At 42.2% G+C, this 17,087-nt stretch overlaps 1 protein-coding gene across 1 annotated transcript in view; it reads right to left on the bottom strand.

The window, feature by feature from the left end:
• The window catches only part of c22h10orf90 (chromosome 22 C10orf90 homolog), a 219,333-nt gene extending 209,476 nt beyond the window's left edge, over positions 1-9,857 (bottom strand). The window contains exon 1 of the mRNA XM_043712607.1: positions 9,645-9,857. The gene's annotated coding sequence lies outside the window, so the exon portion shown is untranslated. The remainder of the gene's footprint in view (positions 1-9,644) is intronic.
• Between the last annotated feature and the right edge of the window lie 7,230 nt (positions 9,858-17,087).

Raw genomic sequence — 17,087 nt, 5'->3', positions numbered from 1 at the left:
ACAGTGGGAACGTGCAAACTCCACACAGACAGTTGCCCAAGGCTGGAATTGGACCTGTGTACCCTGGCACTGTGAGGCAGCAGTGCTAACCACTGAGCCACTGTGCTGCCCCAATTTTGGTTTTTGCTGGCTACCTTTTCATACTCACTAATTTATTAGTAATCAAATGACAACAATCTCTTCAGCTTTTGTTATGTTATATGGGATATTTGGACAAATACAGAAACGGGATTCAAAGAATTCATCAGTATCCTCAATAATAATCAATTTAGAGTCATAGACATGTACAGCATGGAAACAGACCCTTTGGTTCAACTTGCCCATGCCAACCAGATATCCTAAACTAACCTACTCCCATTTGCCAGCATTTGGTTCATATCCCTTTAAACTCCTCCTATTCATATACCGATCCAGATGCCTTTTAAAATGTTGTAATTGTACCAGCCTCCGCCACATCCTCTGGCAGCTCATTCTATACACGCACCACTCTCAGTGTGAAAAAGTTACCCCTTAGATCCCTTTTATATCTTTCCCCTCTCATCTTAAACCCATGCCCTCTAGTTCTGAACTCTCCCACCCTTGGGAAAAGACCTTGTCTATTTACCCTATCCATGCCCCTCAAGATTTTATAAACTTCTATAAGGTCACCCTCAGCCTCCAATGCTCCAGAGAAAACAACCCCAGCCTATTCAGCCTATCCCTATAGCTCAAAGCCTCCAACCCTGGCACCATCTTTGTAAACCTTTTCTGAAAGCTTTCAAGTTTCACAACACCCTTCCGATAGGAGGGAGACCACAACTGCCACAATATTCCAAAAATGGCCCAATCAATGTTCGGTACAGCGACAACATGACCTCCCAACTCTTTAGATTAGATTACTTACAGTGTGGAAACAGGCCCTTCGGGCCAACAAGTCCACACCGCCCCGCCGAAGCGCAACCCACCCATACCCCTACATTTACCCCTTTAACCTAACACTAGGGGCAATTTAGCATGACCAATTCACCTGACCTGCACATCTTTGGACTGTGGGAAGAAACCGGAGCACCCAGAGGAAACCCACGCAGACACGGGGAGAACGTGCAAACTCCACACAGTCAGTCGCCTGAGGCGGGTATTGAACCCGGGTCTCTGGCGCTGTGAGGCAGCAGTGCTAACCACCGTGCCGCCCTCTTGTACTCAATGCACTGACTAATAATGGAAAGCATACCAAACACCTTCTTCACTACCTACGAGTCCACTTTCAAGAAACTATGAACCTGCACTCCAAGGTCTCAACGCTTCCCAGGACCTTATCATTAAGTGTATAGGTTTGCCTGATTTGCCTTTCCAAAATGCAGCACCTCACATTTATCTAAATTAAACTCCATTTGCCACTCCTTAGCTCATTGGCCCATCTGATCAAGATCCTGTTGTATTCTGAGGGAACCTTCTTTGCTGTCCACTACACCTCCAATTTTGGTGTCATCTGCAAGCTTACTAACTATACCTCCTATGTTCACATCCAAATCATTCATATAGATGACAAAAAGCAGTATACCCAACACAGATCCTTGTGGCACACTGTTACTCACAGGCCTCCAGTCTGAAAAGCAACCCTCCACCACAACCCTCTGTCTTCTGCCTTTGAGCCAGTTCTGTATCCAAATGACTACTTCTCCCTGTATTCCATGTGATTTAACTTCTGTAAACTTAAATCCACAAATCACTTAGGTACTACAATACTAAAATTGTGACAAGGTAATAGGCACAAATTAGCAACAAAAGTTTATATTCCAAACTAACTAACTCACTCTTCTATGTACTACAGCTAATGTGTTTCTATCTCACATTCACAAAGCTGGAATATTTCATTCAAACAGTCAGACCCCTTCTTATACGACCCAGATCTCAATTTTAGATTTAAAACTTAACAATTATCACAATGTTAATTTTAATAGGATTCACTACATTTTTCCAAATACAGTAGAACCTGAATGTACATAGCCTTAAACAAGAGATTTCATATTCATTTGCAAGGCATTCATTACCTTAATGATTTAAAGTTAGCTGTATGTTCCTTATGTTGACAGGTTTAAAATGGTTCTTTCTCCTTTGTATCTCTCTCCTCTATATAATTTGTAGATCCATTCTCCTCTTGCACCCACCTTTCTGCCTCCTTCTCCCTCAACAGTCTTGTTCCCTCCTTACAATCTTTTGCAGCTTCTTTCTTCCTGTACAATAATGTTGCATGCACCTTTTCCTGTACATGTATCTTGCAATGCCCTTCATCCTCTACCCATCTTGAAGTATCCTTCACCTCCACACCAATTTTGAAGTGTCCTTCCTCCCCACACCCGTCAATATGTCAGGGACATATTGTTGATCCAAAAAGGGGTAACGCAGCCAATGTAGCCTCCAGTTTACTCCCCGATAGCGATAAGTGTATTCTGGGGTCGGCAATGGCTCTACCCTCAAACGACCATGAAGATATTTCAGGGAAAAGGCCGGTCCCAGTTTATTCAGGCTCTGGGCTCGTTTCTGGACGTTCTGGCAAACTGCAGCTTTACATTTTTGGTCCTCACAACAATCTCACAACAATCTTATAGGCCCCATCTGCCTTCAGACAAATCTTGTAACCCTTTCCTTTCCACACACATATCTTGCTGACACCAACTCTGCTCCACACATATCTTGAGGGCCTTATCTCCTCTATTTTATCTTGCAGACTTCTTTTCTATCCTATATCCATTGTGCAGTTCCCTTTTCCCCACACACCTCATTGTATCCTCCTTCTCACCCACACTTTTGCAGTCCTCTTCTCTCCTATTGTGGCCTCCTATTTACTCCACAACACTCTTTCAGCCCCTTCTCCTCCCACACCTTGCAACCATCCTCTCCCTTCTATCAACCTGCAGCAGCTGACACCAAGGATGACATTCCCAACCGGAATGGAATTCGCGGATCCAGTGAAAGGTGGCTGAAGATCCAGCTTCAGTCACAGGTGTCTCTTTCATCCCAGCCTGGGCTGAATAAAACAGTGAAAGACTTCGACTTGCTTGGGGCTGTCAGCTACGTTTCTAACTGCCTTTATTCCTCCATTCCCATGGAAGAAAAATAGTCTGTGATTGGAGTAGTAGTTCTACAACATTTCCTTGCATTGAATTTATGGAGGTGACTTTTCTCTGACTGCTCATTCTATAGGTGAATTTTCTTGGTTTATTTGGGTCATTTGGGAACAGATTTGCTCACTGCCTGTGTGTACATACTGTGTATTTTGAGTATCCTCCCCATACTCTCTGACCAAGATATATTTTTCAAAACCAGAGAATCACAGAATTGATAAGAATTCTAGAACTACATGGGGAATTCTTTGAGAGACCAGCATACCTTGTCATGACTCAGTCTTAGTCTGTACAGTACTATGGGTAAGTAAAACATTGGAGCAAAAATACACTCCAGCTACTGCTAAACAATTCATACAATCATGCTTTATGATATTTTAATCTTGAATGGGTTGAAAAAGATAGCATAATAGCCAACTTTCATTATATGTCCAGCATCTTAATGCTCACGGGGGTTAAGATCTAGCATAAGGTCTTTGATGTGACATAGAGGTGATCCGCCACTGACTCTCACAAAGTTTATCGGGTCAAGGAGAAGTCACTTGCAAAGAAATCCTGCATGCCTTCGATGGTCTAAGCTGCTACAGTGGAGTTTATGTGAAGTCAATATATTATTAAATGGTGAAGCATACTCATATGATTTACTCCTGCTCCTATTTCTTACATTCTTATAACAGTTGTCAGGGACATATTGTTGATCCAAAAAGGGGTAACGCAGCCAATGTAGCCTCCAGTTTACTCCCCGATAGCGATAAGTGTATTCTGGGCAATGGCTCTACCCTCAAACGACCATGAAGATATTTCAGGGCAAAGGCCGGTCCCAGTTTATTCAGGCTCTGGGCTAGTTTCTGGACGTTCTGGCAAACTGCAGCTTTACATTTTTGGTCCAGTTGTGTTTTCTTAAAAGGTTGTTCACACTTCTAAACTAATTAGTGATAAGCAGAACACAAGGACACAAAATAAGAAAATGATTTTAAGTTTTTAAGAAAAATATGAGAGCATATAGGCTAGGGAAAATTAAATCTTAAGTAATTGGGGAGAAGGATTGGAGGTACATAAAACATGGTAAGAAAAGATAGTTTTCAACTATTGCTATTAAATAGCATAAGTGTTTAATTTTGTAGAAATGTTATTGTTATTCTGATAAGAGTACTTTTAACATTTGTAGAACCTCATTGTCTGTTACATTTGTGTTTTCATTGATTTTGCAGTGTAATTTTTTTTAGGCTATAACCTTCATAACCTTTAGGTTATAACCTTCATAAAGTGGCAGTCAAAACTCTACTGCTGAAAGTTGTTTGCTTATCCTTGTACTTTGGACTTGAATTGACTGCAAAACCTTAGTCGAACAAGCGTTTCTCTTTTATGTCAACATACCAGTGAGTCAGTCATTGCATTTATGCAGCACCTTACACATTCTAAGATGCCCAAAGTACTTCACATCTTCCTTCTGTAGTTTGCTCTTGAACATAATGTTTCTAGAGTCTTCATGCTGGCAGGAAACCAGATAGGTTTAAAGATAATCATAATGTGGAGATGTCGGTGTTGCACTGGGGTGGACAAAGTTAAAAATCACACAACACCAAGTTATAGTCCAACAGATTTATTTGGAAGTACAAGCTTTCATAGTGCTGCTGCTTCATCAGATCACTAATGGGGCAGGATCATAGGACACAGAATTTATTGTAAAAGATCAAAGTGTCATACAACTGATGAATAATCAGACATCAAGATAACCCTTTCTGACTCCTCCTTAAGATTTAAAATGTGAATTCAGATTCTTGCTAATGAGTGGTGATTACCTTACTTCCTTCTATTTGCACTTTATACATAGCTCGAACTTGCCTCATTTCTGTGAAGTTTCCAACATACCTCTCCCTCTGCAGGAAACTATGATGGAGACAATTCCTAAAATGAAAATCTCAGCAGCTACTTAGCAACAACAGCTTACCACTTGCTTATCTAGGGACTCATCCAGCTTGGTTATTATCCCTACATGCTCTATGAACACCATCTTTGTCCATGCAAGTTGACATCAGCAATGACCTGTCTCACCACATCAACACGTCTGTTCTTGGAGTGACTTTCATCCCTTCAACTCTTCACTTTGGAGCTTAGGGACACCATGCATTCTTCTGCCAGGTCACTTTGTACACAGAGGCACACACCTTTCTCATACATCAGCAAAGGATGGATATCTTGGCTTTTAGTGTGCTTTGACTCACTTTGCACAGCGACTTGCATTGTGTTTTTCAGCAGAAAATAAGATGCAGGCAGCTTATAACAGGTCAAAGCACTGAATAATTAAGTGGGTGGACATATTGTATGTCATAATGCAACATCATGTTTCCAGCAAGGATTAGTTTTGGAGGATGAGGTAGGTGAGAGCTATTGAGCTATATGTCGCATGCTAGAGTTGTAGCTCATGCCCCTTGAGAGGTATATGTAGTGGCAAAGTAAGAGTTGGTGTTGGCCCTGTGATATGAGGTAGCAGAGAGAAAATAGAGACACTTAGACTTGCAAAATGCATAAGATCATTGACTTCCTTCTTGCACTGCTGCTCACTGCATTTCACAGAAACATCACACTGACTTGGGCAACTATTTCAGTTTTTCCTAGCTGTAAATCCTAGCTGTATGACCTCATTTGCTCATCAGGCAAAATACAGCACTACCCTCCTCTCCACCACACTAACCACCAGCACCTCCAGGTTTCTGCTGGTAAACTGAGGAGCTAACTTGCATTCTAGTTCATTTCCATGGATATAATGCAGGAGCATAGTGTGAAGGGCAGTTTCTTGTTTGCAGTGTCTGAAGTGCTGTGGAGTTGGGATTTAAACATTGTGCCAGCAACATGAACCTCACAAAATCCCAGCAATGGCAAGCACTTCTCTCTCACTTACTGTGCAATTCCATGAGATACCCATCATAGAGGCCAGTTGCATAACTTATGAGATAACGTGCATAAGAACGTGTAAGAAAAGAGGCCAGTAAGCCATGACAGACCACCATGATTCTCACTTGTCCTGATCCCAGCTGATGGTAATACTGAACATGTCCAATCCTAGAATGAAACCTGGTATGATACATGTTATTTCTTTTTCTTGAAACATAGCCAAAAAAGGGTGCAGAGTTTCTTCAACAACAGCACTGAAGTTTATTACACAAAAAGATTAAGACAAACTAAAATGAAACAAAGTATCTAGGGTTATTGAAATAAAACAAAGAAATGCAGATGCTGAGGAGTTGAAAGGACTGGCACAGTGGCCTCAGTGGTTAACACAGCTGCCTCACAGCGCCAAGGACCTGAGTTCATTACCACCCTCAGGTGACTGTCTGTGTTGAGTTTGCACATTCTTTCCTTGCACAGTCCAAAGATATGCAGGCTAGGTGGATTGGCCATGCCAATTGCCTATTGTGTCCAGGAATGTTCAGGTTAGGTCGATTAACCAGGGGTTGCAGGGACAGGCATGGGTGGGTGGGGGGTGCCGCGGTGGTCTGGGTGGGATGCTTTTCGGAGGGTAAGAATGGGATTAATGGACTGTTTCCACACTGCAGAGATTCTATAAAACAGAAATTGCTGGAGAAACAGCATCACTTGGTAGCATTGGTGGAGCAAATGCAACTACTTTACAATTCAAACTCTAAAAATCATATTGATATTATGTATATGTAAATCTTTTATTACACACTCAAAGCACTTTGCCTAAAAACTAGAAAATTCAGCCCAGTGTTTTTGACACTATGATGAAAACCCAGATTGCAGATGTTACTCCAACCCAGTCGATACAACATCATTATAATGGGTGGTGCTGAAGGCATTACTCAGTATTAACCCTTTCAGAGCTGAAAAATGTGTTGCTGGAAAAGCGCAGCAGGTCAGGCAGCATCCAAGGAGCAGGAGAATCGATGTTTCGGGCATAAGCCCTTCTTCAGGAATGAGGAAGGTGTGCCAAGCAGGCTAAGATAAAAAGTAGGGAGGAGGGACTTGGGGGAGGGGCGTTGGGAATGCGATAGGTGAAAGGAGGTTAAGGTGAGGGTGATAGGCCAGCGAGGGGTGAGGACGGAGAGGTCGGGAAGAAGATTGCAGGTCAAGAAGGCAGTGCTGAGTCGGAGGATTGGGACTGAGATAAGGTGGGGGGAGGGGAAATGAGGAAGCTGGAGAAATCTGCATTCATCCCTTGTGGTTGGAGGGTTCCTAGGCGGAAAATGAGGTGCTCTTCCTCCAGGCATCATGTTGCCATGGTCTGGCGATGGAAGAGGCATGTCCTTGGCGGAGTGGGAGGGGGAGTTAAAGTGTTCAGCCACGGGGCGGTTGGGTTGGTTGGTGTGGGTGTCCCAGAGGTGTTCTCTGAAACATTCCGCAAGTAGGCGGCCTGTCTCCCCAATGTATAGGAGGCCACATCGGGTGCAGCGGATGCAGTAAATGATGTGTGTGGAGGCGCAGGTGAATTTGCGACGGATATGGAAGGATCCCTTGGGGCCTTGGAGGGAAGTGAGGGGGGAGGTATGGGCGCAAGTTTTGCATTTCTTGCAGTTGCAGGGGAAGGTGCCGGGAGTGGAGGTTGGGTTGGTGGGGGGTGTGGACTTGACGAGGGAGCCGTGGAGGGAGTGGTCTTTCCAGAACGCTGATAGGGGAGTGGAGGGAAATATACCCTTGGTGGTGGGGTCTGTTTGGAGGTGGCGGAAATGACCCTTTCAGACCCTGACGCAACAGTTATAATGTAGGTAAATACAGTGACGAAACTGTATAATGAGTAAAGAGTCAGTATCAAGATTAAAATAAATCCTGATCTTTTTGAGCTCTTTGTTAGAAGATACATATTGGTCAGGATAGCTTCACTAGTTTTCTTTGCATGGAATCTTTTACATTCACTCAGTTTAACCTTTTGCCCAAAAGGTGGAACCTCTGATAATTCCCTACCATTAAAGCAATGCACTAAAGTGTCAGCCTATATTGTGCGCTCATTCAGAAAATTGGGTTTTGAACCTACCTTTACAGCTCAAAAGTAATAATATTATCACTGAGCCGAGGATTACACCAGCTGATTAATTAATTTGGCGATTACATGACCAACTAAAAATGAGGTTGGGGACTACTGGCATTTCAAGATTTGGAAGCTGACTCTTCCCACATAATCTAAGATATATAAATTGAATAGAAATACAACAGAGTAATGAGCAAGTATGATCAATCAGGGTGCTTATTTTCAATCCTTAATTGGTTTTGAGTGAGACAATCTCAGGTGGGAGTCAAAACAATTAGCCTGCGCAGAGAAATCAACCAGAGTTCAAACTTCTAATTGCTAATGTGTCTAAATAGGTTGATTAGAATATATCAGTACCCCTTTACTGCCAAAAAAAAAGGTGGATAATGGCTCAACTGTACAAAAAAATTGTCGCTTGCAAACTTGGGTACTGAGTGTAAACGTGGTTAGATTTGACTGTGATGACCCTCAAACAGCTTATTAACACTGACTGACAAATTTCACGAATTAAGAATAGCAACGTGGGAGAACTTGAGGCACGCCTGGAAATTATAGCAAGCCCAGAGAATGCTGCAGGAAAATAAGAAAAAATTCCAAATAATTCAAAATAATGAACTGGGTGATATTTATAAGTATAAAATGTTTTAAGTAGTCAAAGCATTCCTTTTTATTAGGACAATGTGCAAAATCCTTCTGTTCCTCCTCTTCGTTTTTCTATCAGCTTGTTTTTCGCTTGCTCTGTCAAAATGGTGGTCAGCCTTTTATTAAGACTTTCATTCTGCTAACTATTGCAAGAACACAGTGACGTACTGATCATAATTTTCCATTCCATTTGTCACTTCCAAAAGAAAAACACCAGTTGTATGATAGCTCACCACAGTGATAAATTAGAAATTGGAAACTTGTTTAAGTGGTGCTAAAACTGGATCTTTACAAACATTTCATTGTGTTCTCTTGGAGTTAATGTTAATAATATCAAGGCCAGTAAAATTTTGCTAAACCTTGATTTTAATAAGAATGAAATTACCACCCTTTGCAACAAGTTTGAACTTATTACCTATATTTAGAAGAGTATAGCAATAAGTTTGGTTCTCATGCCTGACATAGATCTATGATTAGGATTTTCTTTATGAATTACGACAGCCAAAGCAGTTGTAGCTTTCAGCTTTTAAAAGGTTAGGTCATCCAGTAAAGATTTTTGAAGAAGTGTTTATGAGAGACATCATGCAATTATTGTGGTCATGATCATATCAACAGTGGTCTGATCCATATGACAACAAACTGTTTGTCTACTATTCCTCATACAGTGCTGCTTTACAGCTCAGCTAATCCACTGTCCATCATAAAAAGCAATTTAGACTTAATGGGAATATTCTATTGAACAAGTAGATGAAATATAAGAAAGAGACAACCTCAAAACTAAGAATTCAGCTGTTAAATCCAATGTTTTTTAATGTTAAAAGCTTACTTGCCTGGATATTGACTACATATTCTTAGAGCCTCATGACTAACTGCAAACATTCCTGACATCTTAATTCAAGAAAATAGCTTACCCACGCAAAGTGCAGTTTAGTGGCTGCCTCCATATTTAACAATTCGCATGAAATCCTTCTCCTTCTCACTTATACAGCAAGGCACATACCAATACATTTGATGAAGGTTCCAATCACGAGATGTTATTGATTTTTGAAAAACACCCAAACAGCATTCAAGCTTATTAAACCTTTTTCAGAAATGGTTTGATCTTGACACAATCTGTTATGAAGACTGAGTGAAATCAATCATGCGTTCACAACATTTAAGGGTCACTTAATGATTAACATTGAAAAGCTTGTCTGCAGTGAAAACTGTCTTGCACTCTCTGTTGGATCACTTTAAAGGGTAAATTCACAGAACTGTAATTTTCCAAACTAAAGCATTTTTTTAAAATTGTCCCTGATCCTCCTAAATTTGTTCAATTTTATTTTTGGTGACAGATCACATGATAAACCTGAATTCAAGTAATGTAATAATGCAATGAAAATAATCTAATTCATAAAATGGATGAACAGATAAATTTATGTATTGTTTCAGTTTATATGTTTCAATTTACATAGAAACTGGGAGCAGGATTAGGCCATTCAGCCCTTTGAGCCTGCTCTGTCATTCAATATGATCATGGCTGATGCTCTACCTTGATATCATGTTCATGCTTCCTCTCCATACCCCGTGATAGCTTTGAAATCTAAAAATGCGTCTCTCTCTTTCTTTTCAAAAACCAATTACTGTTTTTATTTTGACTGGAAATCCAAACAATTGTTCACATTTGCTTTCAACTTCATAAAACAGATAAAGCACACTGTCACCATATCTGTCATGTTGCTCACAAGGAGCTGCCCTTCTAAGCCACACAGAATGTAGCTTTCCAAGAAACCTCAGCAGTTGGGGAAGAGGTTGGGTTGGATACATTGTGTGATGATGCTCTTTTAAGCATGTGACACAGGTTGGCACCATTTAAGTCTAAGAGCTGCATGACTATCTGCATGACATTGCTGCCTCCACAGATCCCATGGAAGTAACACCACAATGGCACAGATCAATCCTACCATTCTTCTCATCATCTTTCTTCTCAGAAGAAACCACAGACATCACCCACTCCAATACTAATGCCTGTAGGAACCAGCAGTTGCATGAGTCATTACTGGTTGTGGACGAATCTGCAGAGTCATAATAGACTGTGCAAGAGGGTACATGTAGGCAGCAAGCATTGATTCACAGCCAGCTACAGAGGCTTGGACTCAGCTATATGTATATGATAAACTAGCAGTGTTGACAACATCTCAAGATGTCCAGTAGGTTGTGTACTACACCTACAAACTGCTGGATAAACACCTGTATCCTTGTGAACTAAGACAGAATTCTATCCCAGTTGTCCTGAAGATGACAGTAACCATTAATTTCTAGTTGAGTGGATCATTTCAAGGAACCAATGGAGACCTCTGCAGGAACCACAGGCATTCACCGAGAAAGCTCACCAATTTATGAATATCCTCTTGGATGCAGTGAGTTAATCAGCTAGGATAGTTGGCTTCACTGCAAGTTTAGGATTTGTGCAAATGCAAGGTGCAATCAATTGAATTCCCACAGTAATCACAGCACCCTATTAGCAACCAGCTGCATTCATGAATGTGGAAAGGTTCCACTCTACGAATGTATTGATCACCTGTGACCACTCCAGTTGGATAATGCATGCCAGCACATGTTATCTAGGGATCGGTCACATAACTTACATTCTGGAACACTCAGAGGTACTTGTATCTTGCAGGCCCCTTGGTCACACAGGAATGGTTGGTCAATAACAAGGGCTATCTTCTCCGAATCTGGCTCATGGAATTTGTCAAAAATCCACAGACTGATCCAGAGTAGAGGTACAACATTGCACATAGTTTCACATGAACCATTGTAAAGCAGACCATTGGGTTCTTGAGGATGCAATTCTGGTGCTTGGACCCGTCAGGCATGTAATATCGTACAGCCCAGACAGAGAATGCCACAGCAAAGTTGTTCCACAACTGAATCGAATAAGTAGGAATGTCTGGGTACAGGAAGAGATGGAGAAGTGAGAGATCTCCTCTGAGAAGGAAGTTGAAGGCAAAGATGCTGTGATAGCTCAGGAAGGCCCAAAAAGATGCCAAGGTGGCAGGATCAAGTGAGCCAGAGAAACCCTTGAAAATCTCAGAGCCACCCAAGAGGGACTGAACTACATGGACATGTTTATTTCACCACTGACTGGCCACATGCTGCTGAGTGCTCAAATCAACATAACTCATTGACTGAGAAGTATTTCATTTTATCTATTTTGTGTAATAAAAACAGTTTTATTAATCTGTTTGTGATACAATGTCTTTGAGGGAAGATGTTAACGCTGAGGGTACTCAAGAATCTGTTTAGTAAGTAGTTGATGGCAGTGCTGTGATTGGAAAATGTAAATGAGCATAAGTAATCTGGTTGTCAAGTTGTTATTTATGATAACTGGTAAACTGTCAAGTGAAAGAACAACATTGTAAACTGGAAATATCTTCAGATGCATTAGAATAGACTATCCACTGTCTAAAGTGTTATTCTGTTTTGTACAATTTGGAAGACTAACCAGAAATATAAAGTCACCATAGTCCCAGGGGAGCATAGGGTTGTTCTCTTAGAGAGAGAGATAGAGAGAGAAAGAGACAGAGAAAGACAGAGAAATACAGAGACAGACAGAGACAGACAGAGACAGAGACAGAGACAGAGAAAGAGATAATTGGTGGTGGCTTAACCTGATGGTCACCACATCTCAAACAAGGACAGAGGTTGAGAAGGAGAGTCCTTCATGATAACCTCAGCTCAGTGTGTGATACAAATCTAATTGTTTAAAATGCTTTCATTCATTTTTTGTGGATAAGCTCAATGCTCTTCTTATCTGTTTGAAAACTTTGAGAGATATATGAGTTTTTGGCTCCTTTCAAGAATTAACAGATTCTGAAATAGTGAGTTTAGTTATTCTTATCTGTTCTGTACTAGGCTGGGGTAGTTAGGTTTCTAGGTTCACCCTCCTAGGTGAACCTAGGAGGGTGATATTTGGGAATTCTGCAATTGAAGGTTACAGGGAAATGGTTGGACTTCGACATTTTTATAGAAGATGGATATAGTCTTACAAAGAAAAGCACAAAATGTGACAGGCTACTTACTAAACTAGCCTACACAGAGACTGCTAGAGTTTTTTTCGACTCATTGTGGAAGGTGGGTGTCTCTGGCTGGCCAGCACTTATTGCCATCCCTTGTTGCCTTTGAGAAGTGGTTATGAACTGCCTCCATGTGTTGTGTTGTAGGTAGACCCAAAATGCCCTTAGAGAGGGAATTCCAGGTAATTGACCCAGTAAAACGAAAGAACAAATATATATTTTACAAGTCAGGATGGTGAAAAGCATGTAGAGGAATTTGCTGGTGGTGATGTTCCCATGCATCTGCTGCCTTTGTCCTTCCGGATGGAAGTGGTCATGGGTTTGGAAGATGCTGTCGAAGGTTCGTTGGTGAATTACTGCAGTGCACCTTGTAAAAAGTACACAATGCTGCAACTAAGCATCATTAGTGGAGGAACTAGATGCTTGTAGATGTGATGCCAATCAAATGGGCTGCTTTGTCCTGTGTGGTGTCAGGCATCTTGAATGTTGTTGGAACTGCACCCAGCCAGGCAAGTGGAGAGTACTCCATCAAAATCCTCACTTGTGCCTTGTCGGTGGTAAACAAGCTTTGGAGAGTCAGGAGGTGAAATACTTACTGCATTATTCTTCGCGTCTGAGATGACTGACCTCCAACAGCCACAACCATCCACCTATGTGCTGGATATGATTCCAACCAGCAGAGAGTTTGCCCAGTTCCCACTGATTCCAGTTCACTGCTACACTCAATCGAATGTGGCTTTGAAGACTGAGGTAATAATCTGAATATATTGAACTCAATAAAATAAGGAATCGGGAACAAAATTCAAAATTGCTAATTAGAGTCATAGAGTCATAGAGATATACAGCACTGAAACAGACCCTTCGGTTCAACTTGTCCATGCTGGCCAGATATCCTAAACTAATCTAATCCCATTTGCCAGCATGAAAACGTTGCCCCTTAGGTCCCTTTTATATCTTTCCCTCTCACCCTGAACCAATGCCCTCTAGCTCTGGACTCCCCCACCCCAGGGAAAAGACTTTGTCCATTTATCCTATCCATGCCACTCATGATTTTATAAACCTCTATAAGGTCACCCCCTCATCTTCCAACGATCCAGGGAAAACAACCCCAGCCTATTCAGCCTCTCCCTACAGCTCAAACCCTCTGACCCTGGCAAGATTCTTGTAAAGCTTTTCTGAACCCTTTGAAGTTTCACAACATCTTCCGATAGGAAGAAGACCAGAACTGCATGCAATATTCCAAAAGTAACCTAACCAATGTCCTGTATAGCTGCAACCTGACCTCCCAACTACTATACTCAATGCTCTCACCAATAAAGAAAAGCATACCAAATATCTTCTTCACTATCCTATCTATCTGGGACTCTACTTTCAAGGAACTATGAGCTTGCACTCCAAGGTCTCTTTGTTCAGGAACACCCAGGACCTTACCATTAAGTGTATAAGTTCTGCTCTGATTTGCTTTTCCAAAATGCAGACCTTGCATTTATCTAAATTAAACTCCATCTGCCACTCCTCAGCCTATTGGCCGATCTGATCAAGATCCCACTGTACTGTGAGGTAACCTACTTCACTTTCCACTACATCTCCAATTTTGGTGTCATCTACAAACTTACTAACTATACCTCTTATGTTCACATCCAAATCATTTATATAAATGATGAAAAGTGGTGGAACCACTTTTGTGGCACTCCACTGGTCACAGGCCTCCAGTCTGAAAAGCAATCCTCCACCACCACCCTCTGTTTTCTACCTTTGAGCCAGTTCTGTATCCAAATGGCTAATCCTTCCTGTATTCCATGAGATCTAACCTTGCTAACCAATCTCCCATGAGGAACCTTGTCAAATGCCTTCTGAAATTCATATAGATCACATCAATTCTCTTGGTTACTTCTTCAAAAAACTCAATTAAGTTTGTGAGACATTATTTCCCATGCACAACGCCATGTTGACTATCCCCAATCAGTCCTTCTCTTTCCAAATACATGTAAATCCTGTCCCTCAGAGGTCCCTCCAACAACTTGCTCACCACTGATGTCACGCTCACCGGTCTATAGTTCCCTGGCTTTTCCTTACCACCTTTCTTAAATAGCCAACCTCCAGTCTTCTGGCACCTCACCTGTGACTATCAATGACACAAATATCTCAGCAAAGGGCCCAGTAATCACTTCCCGAGCTTCCCACAGAGTTATAAGGTACACCTGATCAGGTTCTGGGATTTATCCATTTTTATGCGTTTCAAGACATCCAGTACCTTCTCTTCAGTGATATGGACATTTTTCAAAATGTGTATTTCCCAACATTCTATATCTTCTATGTCCTTCTCCACAGTAAACACTGATGCAAAATACACATTTTGTATCTCCCCCATGTCCTGTGGCTCCCCACATAGGCTGCCTTGCTGATTTTTGAGGGGCCCATTCTCTTCCTAGTTACGCTTTTGTCCTTCATGCATTTATAAAAACCCTTTGGATTCTCTTTAAACATATTTGCCAAAACTATCTCATGTTGCCTTTTACCCTTCTGATTTCCCTCTTAAGTATACTCCTACTGCCTTTATACTCTTCTGAGATTCACTTGATCTCTCCTGTCTACATCTAACATATGCTTCATTCTTTTTCTTAACCAAAACCTCAATTTCTCTAGTCATCCAGCATTCCCTATACCTACAGCCTTTTATTTCATCCTAACAGAAATATACTGTCTCTGGACTTTTGTTATCTCACTTTTGAAGTCTTCCCATTTTTCAGTCCTCCCTTTACCTGCGAACATCTGCCCCAAGTCAGCATTTGAAAGTTCTTGGAGAAAGTGAGAACAGCAAATGCTGGAGATCAGAGTCGAGAGTGTGGTGCTGGAAAAGCACAGCAAGTCAGGCAGCATCTGAGGAGAAGGAGAATCGACCTTTCGGGCGTTAGCACTTCATCAGGATTGAGGCTTGAAAGCCAAGGGGGTAGAGAGATAAATGGGAGGGGGGTGGGGCTGAGGGGAAGGTAGCTGAGAATGCAATAGGTAGATGAAGGTGGGGGTGATGGCGAGAGGTCGAAGAGGAGGGTGGAATGGATAGGTGGGAAGAAAGATGGACAGGTAGGACAAGTCATGGGGGCAGTGCCAAGTTGGAAGATTGGATCTGGGATAAGGTGGGGGGAGGGGGAATGAAGAAACTGATGAAATCCACATTAACCCCACGAGATTGGAGGCTCCTAAGACAGAAGATAAGGCATTCTTCCTTCAGGCATTGGGTGCTTAGGGTTTGGTGATGGAGGATGCCCAGTAGCTGCATGTCCTTGGTGGAGTGGGAAGGGGAATTAAAGTGTTCAGCTACGGGGCGGTGGGGTTGCTTCATGCATGTGTCCCGGAGATGTTCTCTGAAGTGTTCTATAAGTAATGCATCCTGTCTCCTCAATTTAGAGGAGATCGCATCGGGAGCAAAGGATACAGTAAATGACATGTGTGGAAGTGCAGGTAAATCTCTGATGGATGTGGAAGGCTCCTTGGACAGAAGTGAGGGGGGGAGGTGTGGGTGCAGGTTTTGCAATTCTTGCGGTGGCAGGGAAACTGCTGGGCGGGGAGAGTGGATTGGTGGGGTGGGAGGGGTGGTGGTGGTGCCTGGACCTGACAAGAGAGTTGCGGAGGGAATGGTCTTTATGGAATAAGATAGGGGTGGGGAGGGAAATATATCTCTGGTGGTGGGGTCCATTTGTAGATATTGGAAACAGCGGAAGATACGATGTATACAGAGGTTGGTAGGGTGGAAGGTGAGGACCACAGGGTTCTGTTCTTGTTGCCGTTGGAGTGGTGGGGTTTGAGGGTGGAGTTGCGGGAAGTGGATGAGATGTGCTGGGAGGGGAAATTGCGATCTTTGAAGAAGGAGGCCATCTGGTGTGTTCTGTTGTGAAACTGGTTCTCCTGGCAGCACATGCGGCAGGGGTGGAGGAACGAGGAATAAGTGATAGCGCTTTTACAGGAGGCAGGGTGAGAGGAGGTGTAGTCCAGGTAGCTGTGGGAGTCGATGGGTTTGTAGAAGATGTCTGTGTTGAGTTGGTTTCCATTGATGGAGATGGAGAGGTCCAGGAAATGGAGGGAGATGTCCAAGATGGTCCAGAAGAACTTAAGGTTGAGGTGGAATGTGTTGGTGAAATTGATGAACTGTTCAACCTCCTCATGGGAGCACGAGGTAGTGCCGATACAGTCATCAATGTAGAGGAGGAAAAGGTAGGGAATGGTGCCAGTGTCACTGCGGAAAAGGACTGAAAGTTCTTGTCTAATACCATCAAAATTAGCCTGCCTACAAATTAG

Source organism: Chiloscyllium plagiosum, chromosome 22, assembly GCF_004010195.1.
Source record: "Chiloscyllium plagiosum isolate BGI_BamShark_2017 chromosome 22, ASM401019v2, whole genome shotgun sequence".
In the NCBI taxonomy this organism is placed as follows: Eukaryota; Metazoa; Chordata; class Chondrichthyes; order Orectolobiformes; family Hemiscylliidae; genus Chiloscyllium; species Chiloscyllium plagiosum.
This window is presented reverse-complemented; position numbering and strand designations above follow the sequence as displayed.